Source organism: Mauremys mutica, chromosome 6 (assembly GCF_020497125.1).
Source record: "Mauremys mutica isolate MM-2020 ecotype Southern chromosome 6, ASM2049712v1, whole genome shotgun sequence".
Taxonomy (NCBI): Eukaryota; Metazoa; Chordata; order Testudines; family Geoemydidae; genus Mauremys; species Mauremys mutica.
In genome coordinates this window covers 7508133-7520479 of record NC_059077.1, presented here as the reverse complement: position 1 = coordinate 7520479, position 12347 = coordinate 7508133, and the positions used below count along the sequence as shown (strand labels likewise).

General features: G+C 39.6%; 1 long non-coding RNA gene across 2 annotated transcripts in view; it reads right to left on the bottom strand.

Annotated features, from left to right (window-relative positions):
* Positions 1-11926, bottom strand: part of LOC123373135 — a 44194-nt gene extending 32268 nt beyond the window's left edge. The window contains exons 1-2 of one of the 2 annotated variants that reach the window (XR_006580578.1): positions 11792-11926; positions 7286-7552 (exon numbers count right to left, since the gene is read on the bottom strand). This is a non-coding gene — a long non-coding RNA (uncharacterized LOC123373135). Of the gene's footprint in view, positions 1-7285; positions 8051-11791 lie in introns of those variants that run through there. The other variant, XR_006580577.1, reaches the window with a different exon arrangement.
* Positions 11927-12347: the final 421 nt, after the last annotated feature.

Below are 12347 nucleotides of genomic sequence, written 5' to 3'. Positions count from 1 at the left end.
TATCCTCCAGTCATCTGGTACAGAAGCTGATTTGAAAGATAGGTTATGGACTACAGTTAATAGTTCTGCAATATCACATTTGAGTTCCTTCAGAACTCTTGGGTGAATACCATCTGATCCTGGTGATTTCTTATTGTTTAGTTTATCAATTTGTTCCAAAACCTCCTCTATTGACACCTCAGTCTTGGACCGTTCCTCAGATTTGTCACCTAAATAGAATGGCTCAGGTTTGGGAATCTCCCTCACATCCTCAGCCGTGAAGATCGATGCAAAGAATTTGTTTAGTTTGTCCACAATGGCCTCATTGACCTTGAGTTCTCCTTTAGCATTGTGATCGTCCAGTGGCCCCACCAGTTGTTCAGCAGGCTTCATGCTTCCGGTGTACTTACTTTTTGAGTCTTGGGTTAGCTGTTTTTCAAATTCTTTTTTGGCCTTCCTAATTACATTTTATACATCTCTTGCCAGAGTTTATGTTCCTTTCTATTTTCCACACTAGGATTTAACTTCCACTTTTTAAATTATGCCTTTTTGCCTTTCACTGCTTTTTTTCCCCTTTTTTGTTTAGACATGGTGGCATTTTTTCAGTTATCTTACTATTTTTTTTTAACTTGGGGTATACATTTAAGTTGAGCCTCTATTATGGTGTCTTTAAAAATTTCCCATGTAGTTTGCAGGGATTTCACTTTTGGCAGAGTACCTTTTAATTTCTGTTCAACTAATTTCCTCATTTTTGTATAGTTCCCCTTTCTGAAATTAAAGGCTACTGTGATGGACTGCTGTGGTGTTTTCTCCACCACAGGGATGTTAAATTTAATTATGTTATGGTCACTATTACCAAGCGGTCCAACTCTATTCACCTCTTGGACCAGATCCTGTGCTCCACTTAGGCCTAAATCAAGAATTACTTCTCCTCTTGTGATTTGCAGGACTAGCTGCCCAAAGAAGCAGTCATTTAACGTGTCAAGAAACTTTATCTCTGCATCCCTTCCTGAAGTGACGTGTACCCAGTCAATATGGGGATAGTTGAAATCCCCCATTATTATTGAGATTTTTACTTTTATAGCCTCCCTAATCTCCCTGAGCATTTCATAGTAACTATCACCATCCTGGTCAGGTGGTCGGTAGTATATCCCTACTGCTATAGTCTTATTAGTCCAGCATGACATTTCTATCAATAGAGATTCTATAGTACAGTTTGGTTCATTTAAGATTTTTACTTCATTTGATTCTGTGCTTTCCTTCACATATAGTGCCACTCCCGCACCAGCATGACCTGTTCTTTCCTTCTGATATACATTGTATCCTGATATTACTGAGTTCCACCGATTATCCTCATTCCACCAAGTTTCTGTGATGCCGATTTTATCCATATCCTCATTTAATACAAGGCAGTCTAGTTTGCCCATCCTATTATTTAAACGTCTAGAATTTGACACTTTTTAGCTGTCTCCCATTACATGATGTTAGTGAATGGGACTTTTTTTTTTTTCATTTGACTGTTTCTCATCAGAGCCTACCCGTATTTTATCATCTATCATCCTTTCCGCCTTACTAGGACATAGAGAATTTCCATTAATAAATCCTCCCCTAAGGATGTCTCTGTCTGAACAACGTGCTCCTTCACACCTGTCGGCTTGCCCCCAGCCCTTAGTTTAAAACCTGCTCTACAACCTTGAGCTTAGTTGGTCGCTAGCCCCTACTGAAATAATTAGTAATTAAGGTGGTAACTGGGCCCTTTGATTTCCATAGAGACACCTCTGCGTTTGGTCTAAAGTCTGTAACCAAAGCCTTGTCATCAGTTTTGTTATATTAAACAAAATAAAGAGAGTTTGACAAAGAAATTCAGAACATGCAGGGAAAAATTCTACCTGCAGTTATCTGTGTGGGTGATGGGAGTCATGGGTCTGACTGCTTACTCCCACTGGTGTAAATGAAGTTAGAATTACACTGGCATAAAGCTGGTGTAAGTGAGAGGTGAATGAGTCCGTGTATATCTATTTCTGATGGCATTCGTCCCACTTTGTAGCAACAATCCCAAAATACTTTTACAGAATGCAAGTACCTTAAAAAAAATCTAGCTGAAAAGAAGACCCCAAATCCAAATGTTGGAGGCTATTTTAAAGTAGTATACTTCATCTGCATCCCCAAAGATTCAGATTAGGTTAGAAGCAAGAACTCTCCCTTTTGTTGGGCAATTACTATATTATGGTAGAATGGGAGGCAATGTATATACTGTGTGGACAATGGGAGACACAGACTTCTAGAAAGAGAAGTAAAAACAAACACCATCCGAGATTCGACAGTACACAACCATAGGTAAAATGTAATTAGTAAAAAATGCTGGGCGAGAGCATTGTGCAACCAGAACTATTCAATCAGAAAGTGCTGATTGAACATATATAAGCACAATCAAAGGCTTTATTTAAATAGGGGTTACAGGCCTAATAAAACACAAAGGGAAATAGGGGCAGAGGGCTTCTAGACAGGTAATGAAAGAAAAAATTAAACTCATCCAATTACATCTGGGGAAAAATCCATTACCTATAACCGTGAGAGGACAGCCCCAGGAAAATTCAGATGCAAAACTAATAATGAAGGCGCAGTGTCCTTTCAACAGATTCTAAATGAGCTCTAATTTTCTTACATCCACCATTCCCAAACTATATAAATTTCAACTAAGCAGAAAAAAAGTGACATGCTAGCACAATTGTTATTCCAAACAGGTACAGCTGCTTGCTCACCTTAATTAGAGCTAATCCCAAAAGGGAACCAATCTTTCCCTATTTTCTGCGATGAGCTCACCTGATTTGCCTCAACATTTCTTTTCTAATAGGTTTTGCCCTAACCTTTCAGCTATTGTCGTTTCAGAAATTCTAATGGGAATTGAAGAGTTGCAGTTCTCCCATGCTAAACTTTTCAGAGAGTTCCCAAAAATGTGAAAATATTACAGAGGTGAAGAGGCTTTTTTGAGAAGTGGGGGCAAAAATCATGATTCACAAGAAGGAACAAAGAGAAACACAGATCATGATGCGTGATTTTAAAAGGGTGCTTTAATGTGCTGGGTCAAATGCAGAGCTTTCCTAACACAAAGCTGCCATAGAAGTCAGGGTGATATACGTGTGTCGGGCAAGCAGGATTTGACCCACGGTTTCTGTGGCACTTAGATTTCCTAGCTGTCCATGCTAGAGAAAGGTTCTAGACAGACAGCTCAGATCCATAAAAATAGTACAGTTTAAAGGCCTGTACTGTAATGGAAGTGAGATTGGGTCTGATAGACAGACAGATAGGCCTGAAGGCTGAATTCATCTCAAGATCCCTAGATGATCAAAAGCACACAGGGAAGCAGAATGAACTCCCCCCCATGCAGTCCTACAACTGATCCTCACCTTTAAACTACAGAGTCATGTTCACTTTCACTAGTCCATCCACTCCTAGGCCTTTCAATGAAACCTGGCAACAAAGATGCCGATTAATGCTAATGGACTGCTGGTGTTTACATGGTGGACACAGGTCCACCAGGTGCCAGGCTGAAAAGACTTTTTAATCAGAATAGAATTTGGACAAAGGAGGTTTGTTGTGATAGGAAACACATGGTTACAATTATGAAACTAGTTACAGCTATGCAACTTGGATATTTTTCTGTTTGTGGAAACAAAATTATTTCATTTTTCATTTTAGCTCTCGAAAAACTGGAAAATTTCAACCAAAATGAAAATTGTCCAAAAATTTGGTCCAAAAAACATTTTTTCATGGGAAAAAATATGCTTGGGTGAAAATCTTTTAACTAGTTCTAACTGGGGATAGCTCCAAGTAAGTCAATGAAATGACACTCATGGAAAGCTGACGTAAACCAGGAGAGAATTAGGAGCACAGAAATGAAGCTCATCGATTCCAAGGCCAGAAGGGACTATTGTGGTCATCTAGTCTGATCTCCTGTAGGACACAGGACAGAGAACTTCCCTGAACTAATTTCTGTTGAAACTACAGGATATTTCTTTTAGAATCGTGCTGTAAAAATTGCTAGCAATGGAGAATCTACCATAACCCTTGGTAAATTGTTCCATTGGTTGATTATACACCCCCGCCCCCAAGAGCTGGGATTAGCTCCAGGTCTCCCATTTCCCCACTTCTGCGCTCTATCTAGTATACCTTGCTGCCTTGCAGAATTGTGCCTTTGCAAAGGTGTTGCAATGTATGATGGTTACATACATGGACCTGGATTCTGAAAAGACTTACATACGTCTTTATCTGTTCACGTGTGAGTGGTTTTATTCGTTTCAATGGTGTTACTCCCAAAATACAAGGGTGTCAGGGGCATTAATCACATGTGCATAAGAATTTGCAGAATTGGACCTGGAGAGATTTTTTTTTTAAGTTGTAATAGAACCGAGAACCAGTTTTAAGTGCTTTTTGGAATGCATATTGAGAAATGTGTTAAGTAGGTTCCACAATATTTACAAAGGCTGATATTTTCCCAAATGTCTCCTGCAGTATAACAAACTTTAGCAAGTTGGCTCAGTGGTTTGAGTGTGGGCTTGCTTAACCCAGGACTGTGAGTTCAATTCTTGAGGGGACTACTGAGGGATCTGGGGCAAAATCAGTACTTGGTTCTGCTAGTGAAGGCAGGGGGCTGAACTCAATGACCTTTCTGGTTCTATGAGCCAGGTATATCTCCATTTATTATAAAATAAAAAAATGGCTGGTGGGAGAAGGAAAAGGGGGAAGGGAATGGGAACTAAAACCATTTTCAAAGTTTTCATGTAAGTCAAAAAAAAAGGAAATGATCTGAAAAATGTTTTGTGCAGAAGTTTTCACAGGAAATATATCGAAGTTTTTGACCAGCTCTGCTCTACTTCCCATTGGTGTATGTGAGAAGAGAATCGGGTTCATGGACTGCAACTATTTCCAGAATAAATTGCCAGACAGTGTTTTCAAAAATAAGTAAAAGGAGACGGAGGGAAAGGGAGACCCAGCCACCGTGTTTGACATGTCTGTGAATGCAGGATGTCTTTGCAGCTCAGTAAATAAAGGTGTGTGTGGGTCGGGGGGTATATATTTTTGTTTCCTTTCAAAGATCTGCCATCCGAAATCCATATCGCGCCCCCTGCAACTTTGCTCCCCACTCCTTTTCAAAAAATAATGCTAGAAAGAAAAAGTAAAAAAAAGAAATGTACTGTGCCCTGACTCATCAGGAATAAGACCCCTGCTTTCTGCCAAGGAGAAATACAAAAGTGGAACCTCTGTGCAAAGCTGTCACACTCAAGTCATTTGGAAGCAACAGAGGCAGCAACAGTTGTGGAAACTCTTCCATATTCACAATGTTTGCAACTTAGCAAAATGCTTGCTCTGAGCCTGGCAAATGTGTAAATGAATATTCAGATTGACAGTGGGAGCCGTACACAATCAGGCAATACAGATTGCTTACTGTATTAAGAGTCTGATCCTGCATTTTTCAACGTCTCATTGAATTCATTGGCATAGGATGAGACCTTAAATGCTTCCACCTTTGAGGGAGAGGCACTGGGGAATGCAGAGATACAAAAAGGAATAGGGCTGAAAAAGCCAGTGTCTCCCAAGGGAGATGCTCCACCTCTGTCACCATTGCCGATAATGAGGAAAAGTGGGAGGTTATGTTCTAAAGGGCAACCACAAATGTTACTGACAGGATTAAGATCATTATCATCATTTTAATTAACTATTTATAGAACACCAGGCAAATTAATGACAAGGGGGAATGGGAAGGAATTGTGCACCCAGCTACACCAATGTAAATATTGAATAGAGCCACTAAAGTCACCAGTGAAACAAACAAACAAAAAAATCCTGATATTATTTCCTAAACTGCTGATCCTGCACCACCGAGTTCTCCCAGAGACTATGGTGCGGAGCACAGTATAAGAACTTTATAAAATTGGTTGGTGGGAGTTTGGCCATTGACTTGAATGGGAACAGGAGCAGGCCCTAAATGAAAGGGATGTTGTAACTTTGAGAAAAAATTGACCCACTGTGTTTTAAGGTGATACCTGAGATTTCTATAGCTGAAAGGGAGTAGAGTGCAGTGATTAGGGTACAGGGACTTGGGAGAACTTGGTTCACATCTGAGCTCTGCTACAGACTTTCTGTGTGATCTTAGTCAAGTCACTTAGTCTGGGCCTCAGTTTTCCCATCTGTAAAATGGAGATACTAGCATAGCCTCACCTCATAGGCCTATTGTGAGGATAAATACATTAACATTTGTTAAGTGCTCAGATACTATAGTAAAGTGGTCCATTTAAGTACCTATGTTATAGATAAATATAATTTTTTCAGTCCTTTTATTTTGTGCATCTGCTATCACTTTTCAGGATAGTCATGTTCTCCGGTTCCCAAAGTACAGTCATTTAGTCAGTTTTCCCTGTTTTTGTTGATCTTCCTTACAATAACAGAGGGAAGAAAACATGTAAAAAACCCCACAAAGCTGAAAAACAAACCACATGTAAATTGGCAGGGAAATTTGTAGGCAAATGAATGGGACTCATGATCTGAAACTAATTTTAACTTGTTTTTTTAAATAGTTAGCTTTAAACTGGATTGTGTGCCTTTAAAATGAAACTCAATGAACGATGCTTACTGAGGTAAAGGAAACACAATGCAGTTTTATTCAAGATTTCTCCAGTCCATCGTGGTTCCCCAAGGAACAATCCTCAATTTATATTTCTCGCATGCAACATCACTAGGCTCAGTGCACTGTTTCATTGAATAATCTCTCCCCCAATTTCTTTTTTTGGCTCACTTTTTAAAGCACTTATTCCTCTTTATTTTCCAGGGTGCTGATGAAGTGAGCATTTGCCATATTGGAAAAGTGTTTTGTGGAAATTGCTGCATGAATTTTGGACCATTCTCCAGCCGCCTTTAACTTTTAAAGCAGATAGATAGGGTTGAAAGACAAGATATTATAACTGCACCGTTTGGAGAAAATGACATTTTTTTATTGTCTGCTACAGATCAGGTGAATCTCCAGTTTTAGTAGCATGTGTGAGGGAGCTATGTAGAGCAACACCATGATATCTGGTATGGTATCTTCCAGATAAACTTTGGGACACATGAAACTGTTCATTATATGGGGGGAAGGTAGGTTCCCAAGGGCTGGATTCTGCAAGTGGCTGAACCCTCAGACCCCATCCAGCAGAACACATAAGCATGTGCTTAATTTTAAGTCCCCTTGACTTCTACAGGAACTGGTGAGTATTGAGCCCTTTTGAAAATTAGGCCACATATTTAGGGGTATTTCAAGACATATCCTTACCTTTCGGGCACCTCCTCATCCCAGACTGGTGTTGCAGGGCACTTTGCCTCTCACGCTTCCTCAGCCATGACGGTCAGTCCTCCATCCTATCCCTTCTACACATTGCCATATTGAGTCTTCTGCGGGTCAGCCTTCCAGCCAAGTCACCATTGATCTTTTTTCTGGGATCAGCTTTAAACAAGCAGACCAAAGGGCTCCTTTGCTCCTCCTGAGCTCAACTTCAACGCTTCCCCTCTGTCAGGGTACAGCCCCCCCGGCTTTTCTCTGCTGGGCAGCCAAGTATTACTTAAACTAGTTTTCCACCTCTCATGGGACTCTAGCTCATTCCCTGGTCCTCATAAACCCTGGCTCAGGGCTTCTTACTACTCACCGTGCTCCTGTAGCTATCTCCTGGCCACAGCGAATTGTAACTACTGGCTCCTCCTTCAGGCCATTCCCAGAGAGCAAGAAATTTATCTAGCTCCCCTCTCCTGAATTTTCCCTGAATGAAGCTCCCTCCATTCCTTATACAGCCTAGGTCTTCCTCTATTTAATTATCTCTCAGTTGCAGAGCATAACTAGTTAGGTTCTCTCCCTTTCCTTACAGCTATGGGGATTAGGTCCCATCACAGAATGGAATTTTCAAAATCACCTTAGCGACACCGGCGTGTAAGTTCCACTGAAAGTGAATGTGACTTATGTTCCTAAATCACATAGGCTCTTTTGAACATCCACAGGTGCCTAACTGCAAACTTAGGAGACAAACTTTAGACACCCATTATCTCAAATCTTCATCATTATTTTCAAAGGAGCACAGGTTGGTGAATTCTTCACAAACTGACACTTTAGGAAACACTATACCCAGCTTAGGGATGATTGCTAGGGTATTGTCCATGCACCTTCCAATTCTATCATCTCTTGCTTTTTATACCACTGCTTTGGCATCTGCACTGCTTCTTATCTGGGCCAAGAGTGCCAAATCTCATTATTTCTGCTTCTGAACCAAACTGATGTGAGTGAAGAAAGAAAGAAAGAAAGAAAGAAAGAAAGAAAGAAAGAAAGAAGAAAGATTAACCTTTAAAAAGTTTCAAATTCAGTTCACTTTTAGATTAGTTTTCATTTCATCCAATCAGATTCTCTCTTCCCTAATGATTACTGTAATGAACTGGCTAACGTAGATAATACATAGCATTTTTCATGAGAAATCTTAAAATACTTCACAAACTTTAACTTAGCTATCCCTTGTGAGGTAAGAAAACATTGCCACCACCTCCTTATTCTTACAAATGGGACACCCTTGTTCAGAGAAGCTAAGTGATTTCACAAAGGTTAAACAGGGAATCTAGGCCAAAGCAGGGATTTAAACATAGGATTCTCAAGTGCTAGGTTAGTGCTCTCACCACTAGACCATCCTTCTCATCTCTCCACCAGTATGGGGTTAGAACCACTTAACTATGTTTCACTGGCTTTATACTGGCAGAAAGCTACTATGATTCTCTTTTAGTTCAAGCGGCAGGGGCTTGTGTTATTAGAAGAGGAAGAGCTGAGTTCTATCCTTGTCCTCAGTGTAAAAATCCAGATTATCATGTTGCGTAGCATAGTAACAGCTATAAAGTTCCTGTAGATTTGATATAATAATTTCCTACTTAAAGCCCAAATTCAGCTCTATTTAAGAATGCACTTAAACACAGGCATAACTTTAAAAACGTGCTTAAGTGCTTTCTTAAATGGGATGGACTTAAGCATGCTCTTCAGCCCTTTCCTGAATCAGGCCACTTAGGGTTTGAATGGAACATGTGCTACAATATTCTTTGAAAGCACTGCACAGTTCCCTGTGTCTGTTTAAGAAGGTGATCTATAGCTTAGAGTTAGTATAATTACCATTTGGTGCAACCGTTGCTATGTGTCTGGTGAACAAAATTTTAAAAAAGACAAATACATAAAATGGAATAGGGCAAATTTCTCTTAAATTACCATTTACCTCTCAGTGTATAATACATCAAGTGTATTTAGCACCAGCGAACTAGATAACACTTTTTTTAGACTCCCTCTGTTTGTGTTGGAGTTACATTCCCTTGTGGAGAATACAATGGGAGAAAAAGGATTTGAAGAAAAAAAAATGTCTGGGGAAAGACTTCTCATTTATTATTTGAGAAGTGTCTGTGAAATTAAAATAGTTGTGACAAAGAAATGGATTATATAATGATAATAATTGCTATGATTATTATCACTATTACCATTTATTTTATTTTTATTATTTAAGAAAATGGGCTGTAGCCAGCTTAACAATCCACATTGCAATTTGCATTACTTACAACATTTTGCACAAAAAAAATTTTTGGCTCTAAAATACATATGTTTGGAGGACTGATAGTTAACTTTATTCCATCACTTATACTTTGATTAGTTAATCTGGAGTTGAAAATAAAAAAAAACATTGATGAAACTAATTAAATAAAAGTAAAATCATATAAAGTTTCATTATAGCTGTAATTGATTTGTCAACTGAGTTAATATAGCTGGATATATTACTGTGTTGACAAATTAAGTTAAAATGATAATGTCAGTTAGCCTGATCCTTATTTTTTATTGCATTGCTTTCAGATAATTTCTCATTTCTTACTGAAAGCATTCAACTTTTCTTTTTTGACTCCTGGTAAGTCTATGGATTGCAAATTAATGTATTAAAGTCCTTCACTGCTTCTGTTTGGCCCTAATGTTTAATTGAAGTAGAATAATTTACAGTAGTTAATTGGCTTTTGCCAAAGTTAATTTGATAGTGGAGATAGAATGAAGTCAAAATACATCTACTGTCCACAGGTGCAGTAACATTTAGATAAGCTGGTAATTAAACCCATCTACTGTACTGGAATCCTAACATTCCACTTCTGCCGGGAATTTCTTGCCCTAGAGGGTGAAATCCATTTAATGGTACTGACTTCCTGCAAAAGAAGTTTCTTTCATGGGCACAGGTACAATCTTAAACTTCAAGACTATAATAAAATGCGCACTTCAAACTTCAGATGGATCCTTCGGCCCAGGCTTTGCAGAACGATCCAACCCTCATCTCATGCTCATGAATATTTGCAGCCTACACACTGCTCCTGCTCCCAAGTCAACTGTTAAGCTCACATTAGCTTCAGTGAAGCAGGATTGCGTCCCTTGATATTACAGTGAAGGGACACTTTACAAGGGCTCAATCCTGCAAAGCGTTGAGCACTTTAGCCCCAAAGTAGTAAAGCTATTCAGCCTATGCTTAACATTAAGCATGTGAGTAGTCTTCTTGGTATCAATCTTTGGGGAGCTACTAAAGTCTGAAGCTGTGATTCAAAACTCTACAGGAGAGAAGCTACACAGGAACCCCATTGTTCTGGAACTTATGAAAACCCTGGTTAGTATAAAAACAACGAGGAGTCCAGTGGCACCTTAAAGACTAACAGATTTATTTTGGCATAAGATTCCATGGGTAAAAGACGTATGAAACCTTATACCCAAATAAATCTGTTAGTCTTTAAGGTGCCACTGGACTCCCCATTGTTTTTGTTGTTTTTGTGGATACAGACTAACACACCTACCCCTCTGATATCTGGTTAGTATACAGATCTCCTCCATGCTCAGGTCATAGCAGATGTGAATCTGTTACAACCCTAACCAAAAGCCTTGGGTCTTTAAATCAAGTTGTGGCAGCTAATGCTTTTAGCTCCAGAGGTCCTCAGTTCAGTGCCGGTATGTTAGCCAAGATGATAGCCATTGCAATTATTTTCAGGCATCTTACCATCAGGGCTGAAAGCTATAGCTCATGGGACAGTAGGATGGTGATGCAATATTGTATATAAGTCCATGAAACTCTCTTTCTTCCTGAAGCAGAGGACAGAGTTCTACCTTTTCAGGACTTTTCAGAAAGCATTGCACAGCATTAAACCTCAGGGCATGTGTATATAAAACCCTAATAAGAAGTGGGTGGTAATAGTTCCCAGTAAACTTCAAAGAGAACCATACTGTTGCTTAGTAAAACATAAGAACATAAGAAGAACATAAGAACGGCCGTACTGGGTCAGACCAAAATTCCATCCAGACCAGTATCCTGTCTATCGACAGTGGCCAATGCCAGGTGCCCCAGAGGGAGTGAACCTAACAGGTAATGATCAAGTGATCTCTCTCCTGCCATCCATCTCCACCCTCTGACAAACAGAGGTTAGAGACACCATTCCTTACCCATCCTGGCTAATAGCCATTAATGGACTTAACCTCGATGAATTTATCCAACTTAACCTCCATGCATTTGTAAAACCAACAGATAATGTACACAGAAAACCTTGAAAATAGAATACAACCTTGTAAATAGGGTAAAACATTGTAAATAGTATTTACAATACTATGAATAACTTTTAACTAAAGCTATTAGGTAGTAAATCTACTGGTTTTCTTACAGACTTCCTCACTTTGTTGCTGTTCCGTATATTCAGTATAAGGTGCCCACATAACATTTACACATCTTTACAGTTGCACAAATGTATAAACACATACCGCTCCAATCTTCTCTTCGGGATGATTTCTCAGTCTTTATAGCGTGGCCGTAATATGTAACACATGCCACCTGGACTCTTCACAGCTTAAGAATGACAGTTTCTCCATCCTTTCAAACACTTCAGAATTCTGCCATCAAACAAACAGTCTGGGATCATCCTAGTTAGCAGCGTTCCAGCCCTTTGGTTAATAGCTGACTGGTCTTCGGTTGATGCTGAAACAGCAATCCGTAGTCAGTATCCAAAGTGGTATGCACATTTAATGGGCCCCTCACAGCAGAAATCTCTTGGTCCGGCATTAATCAGCCATGGAGTGCACAGGGCCGTCTTTAATTCCTATATTTCTTACCTTCCCCATTTCCATCTCACATTCAGATTGGTACAGAGAGCGACTGGGTGTGACCTGACACGCGATTGCCCACAAGGAAAACTTCCTATGTACAACTGCAGAAACAGCTACTGAGCACATGTAGTAACTGCCATGGCCACATCCTTTTTTCCAGATGTTTCTGGCCTCTTCTAGTTGAGTTGCCCTTCCCTGCAGAGTATTCCAACTG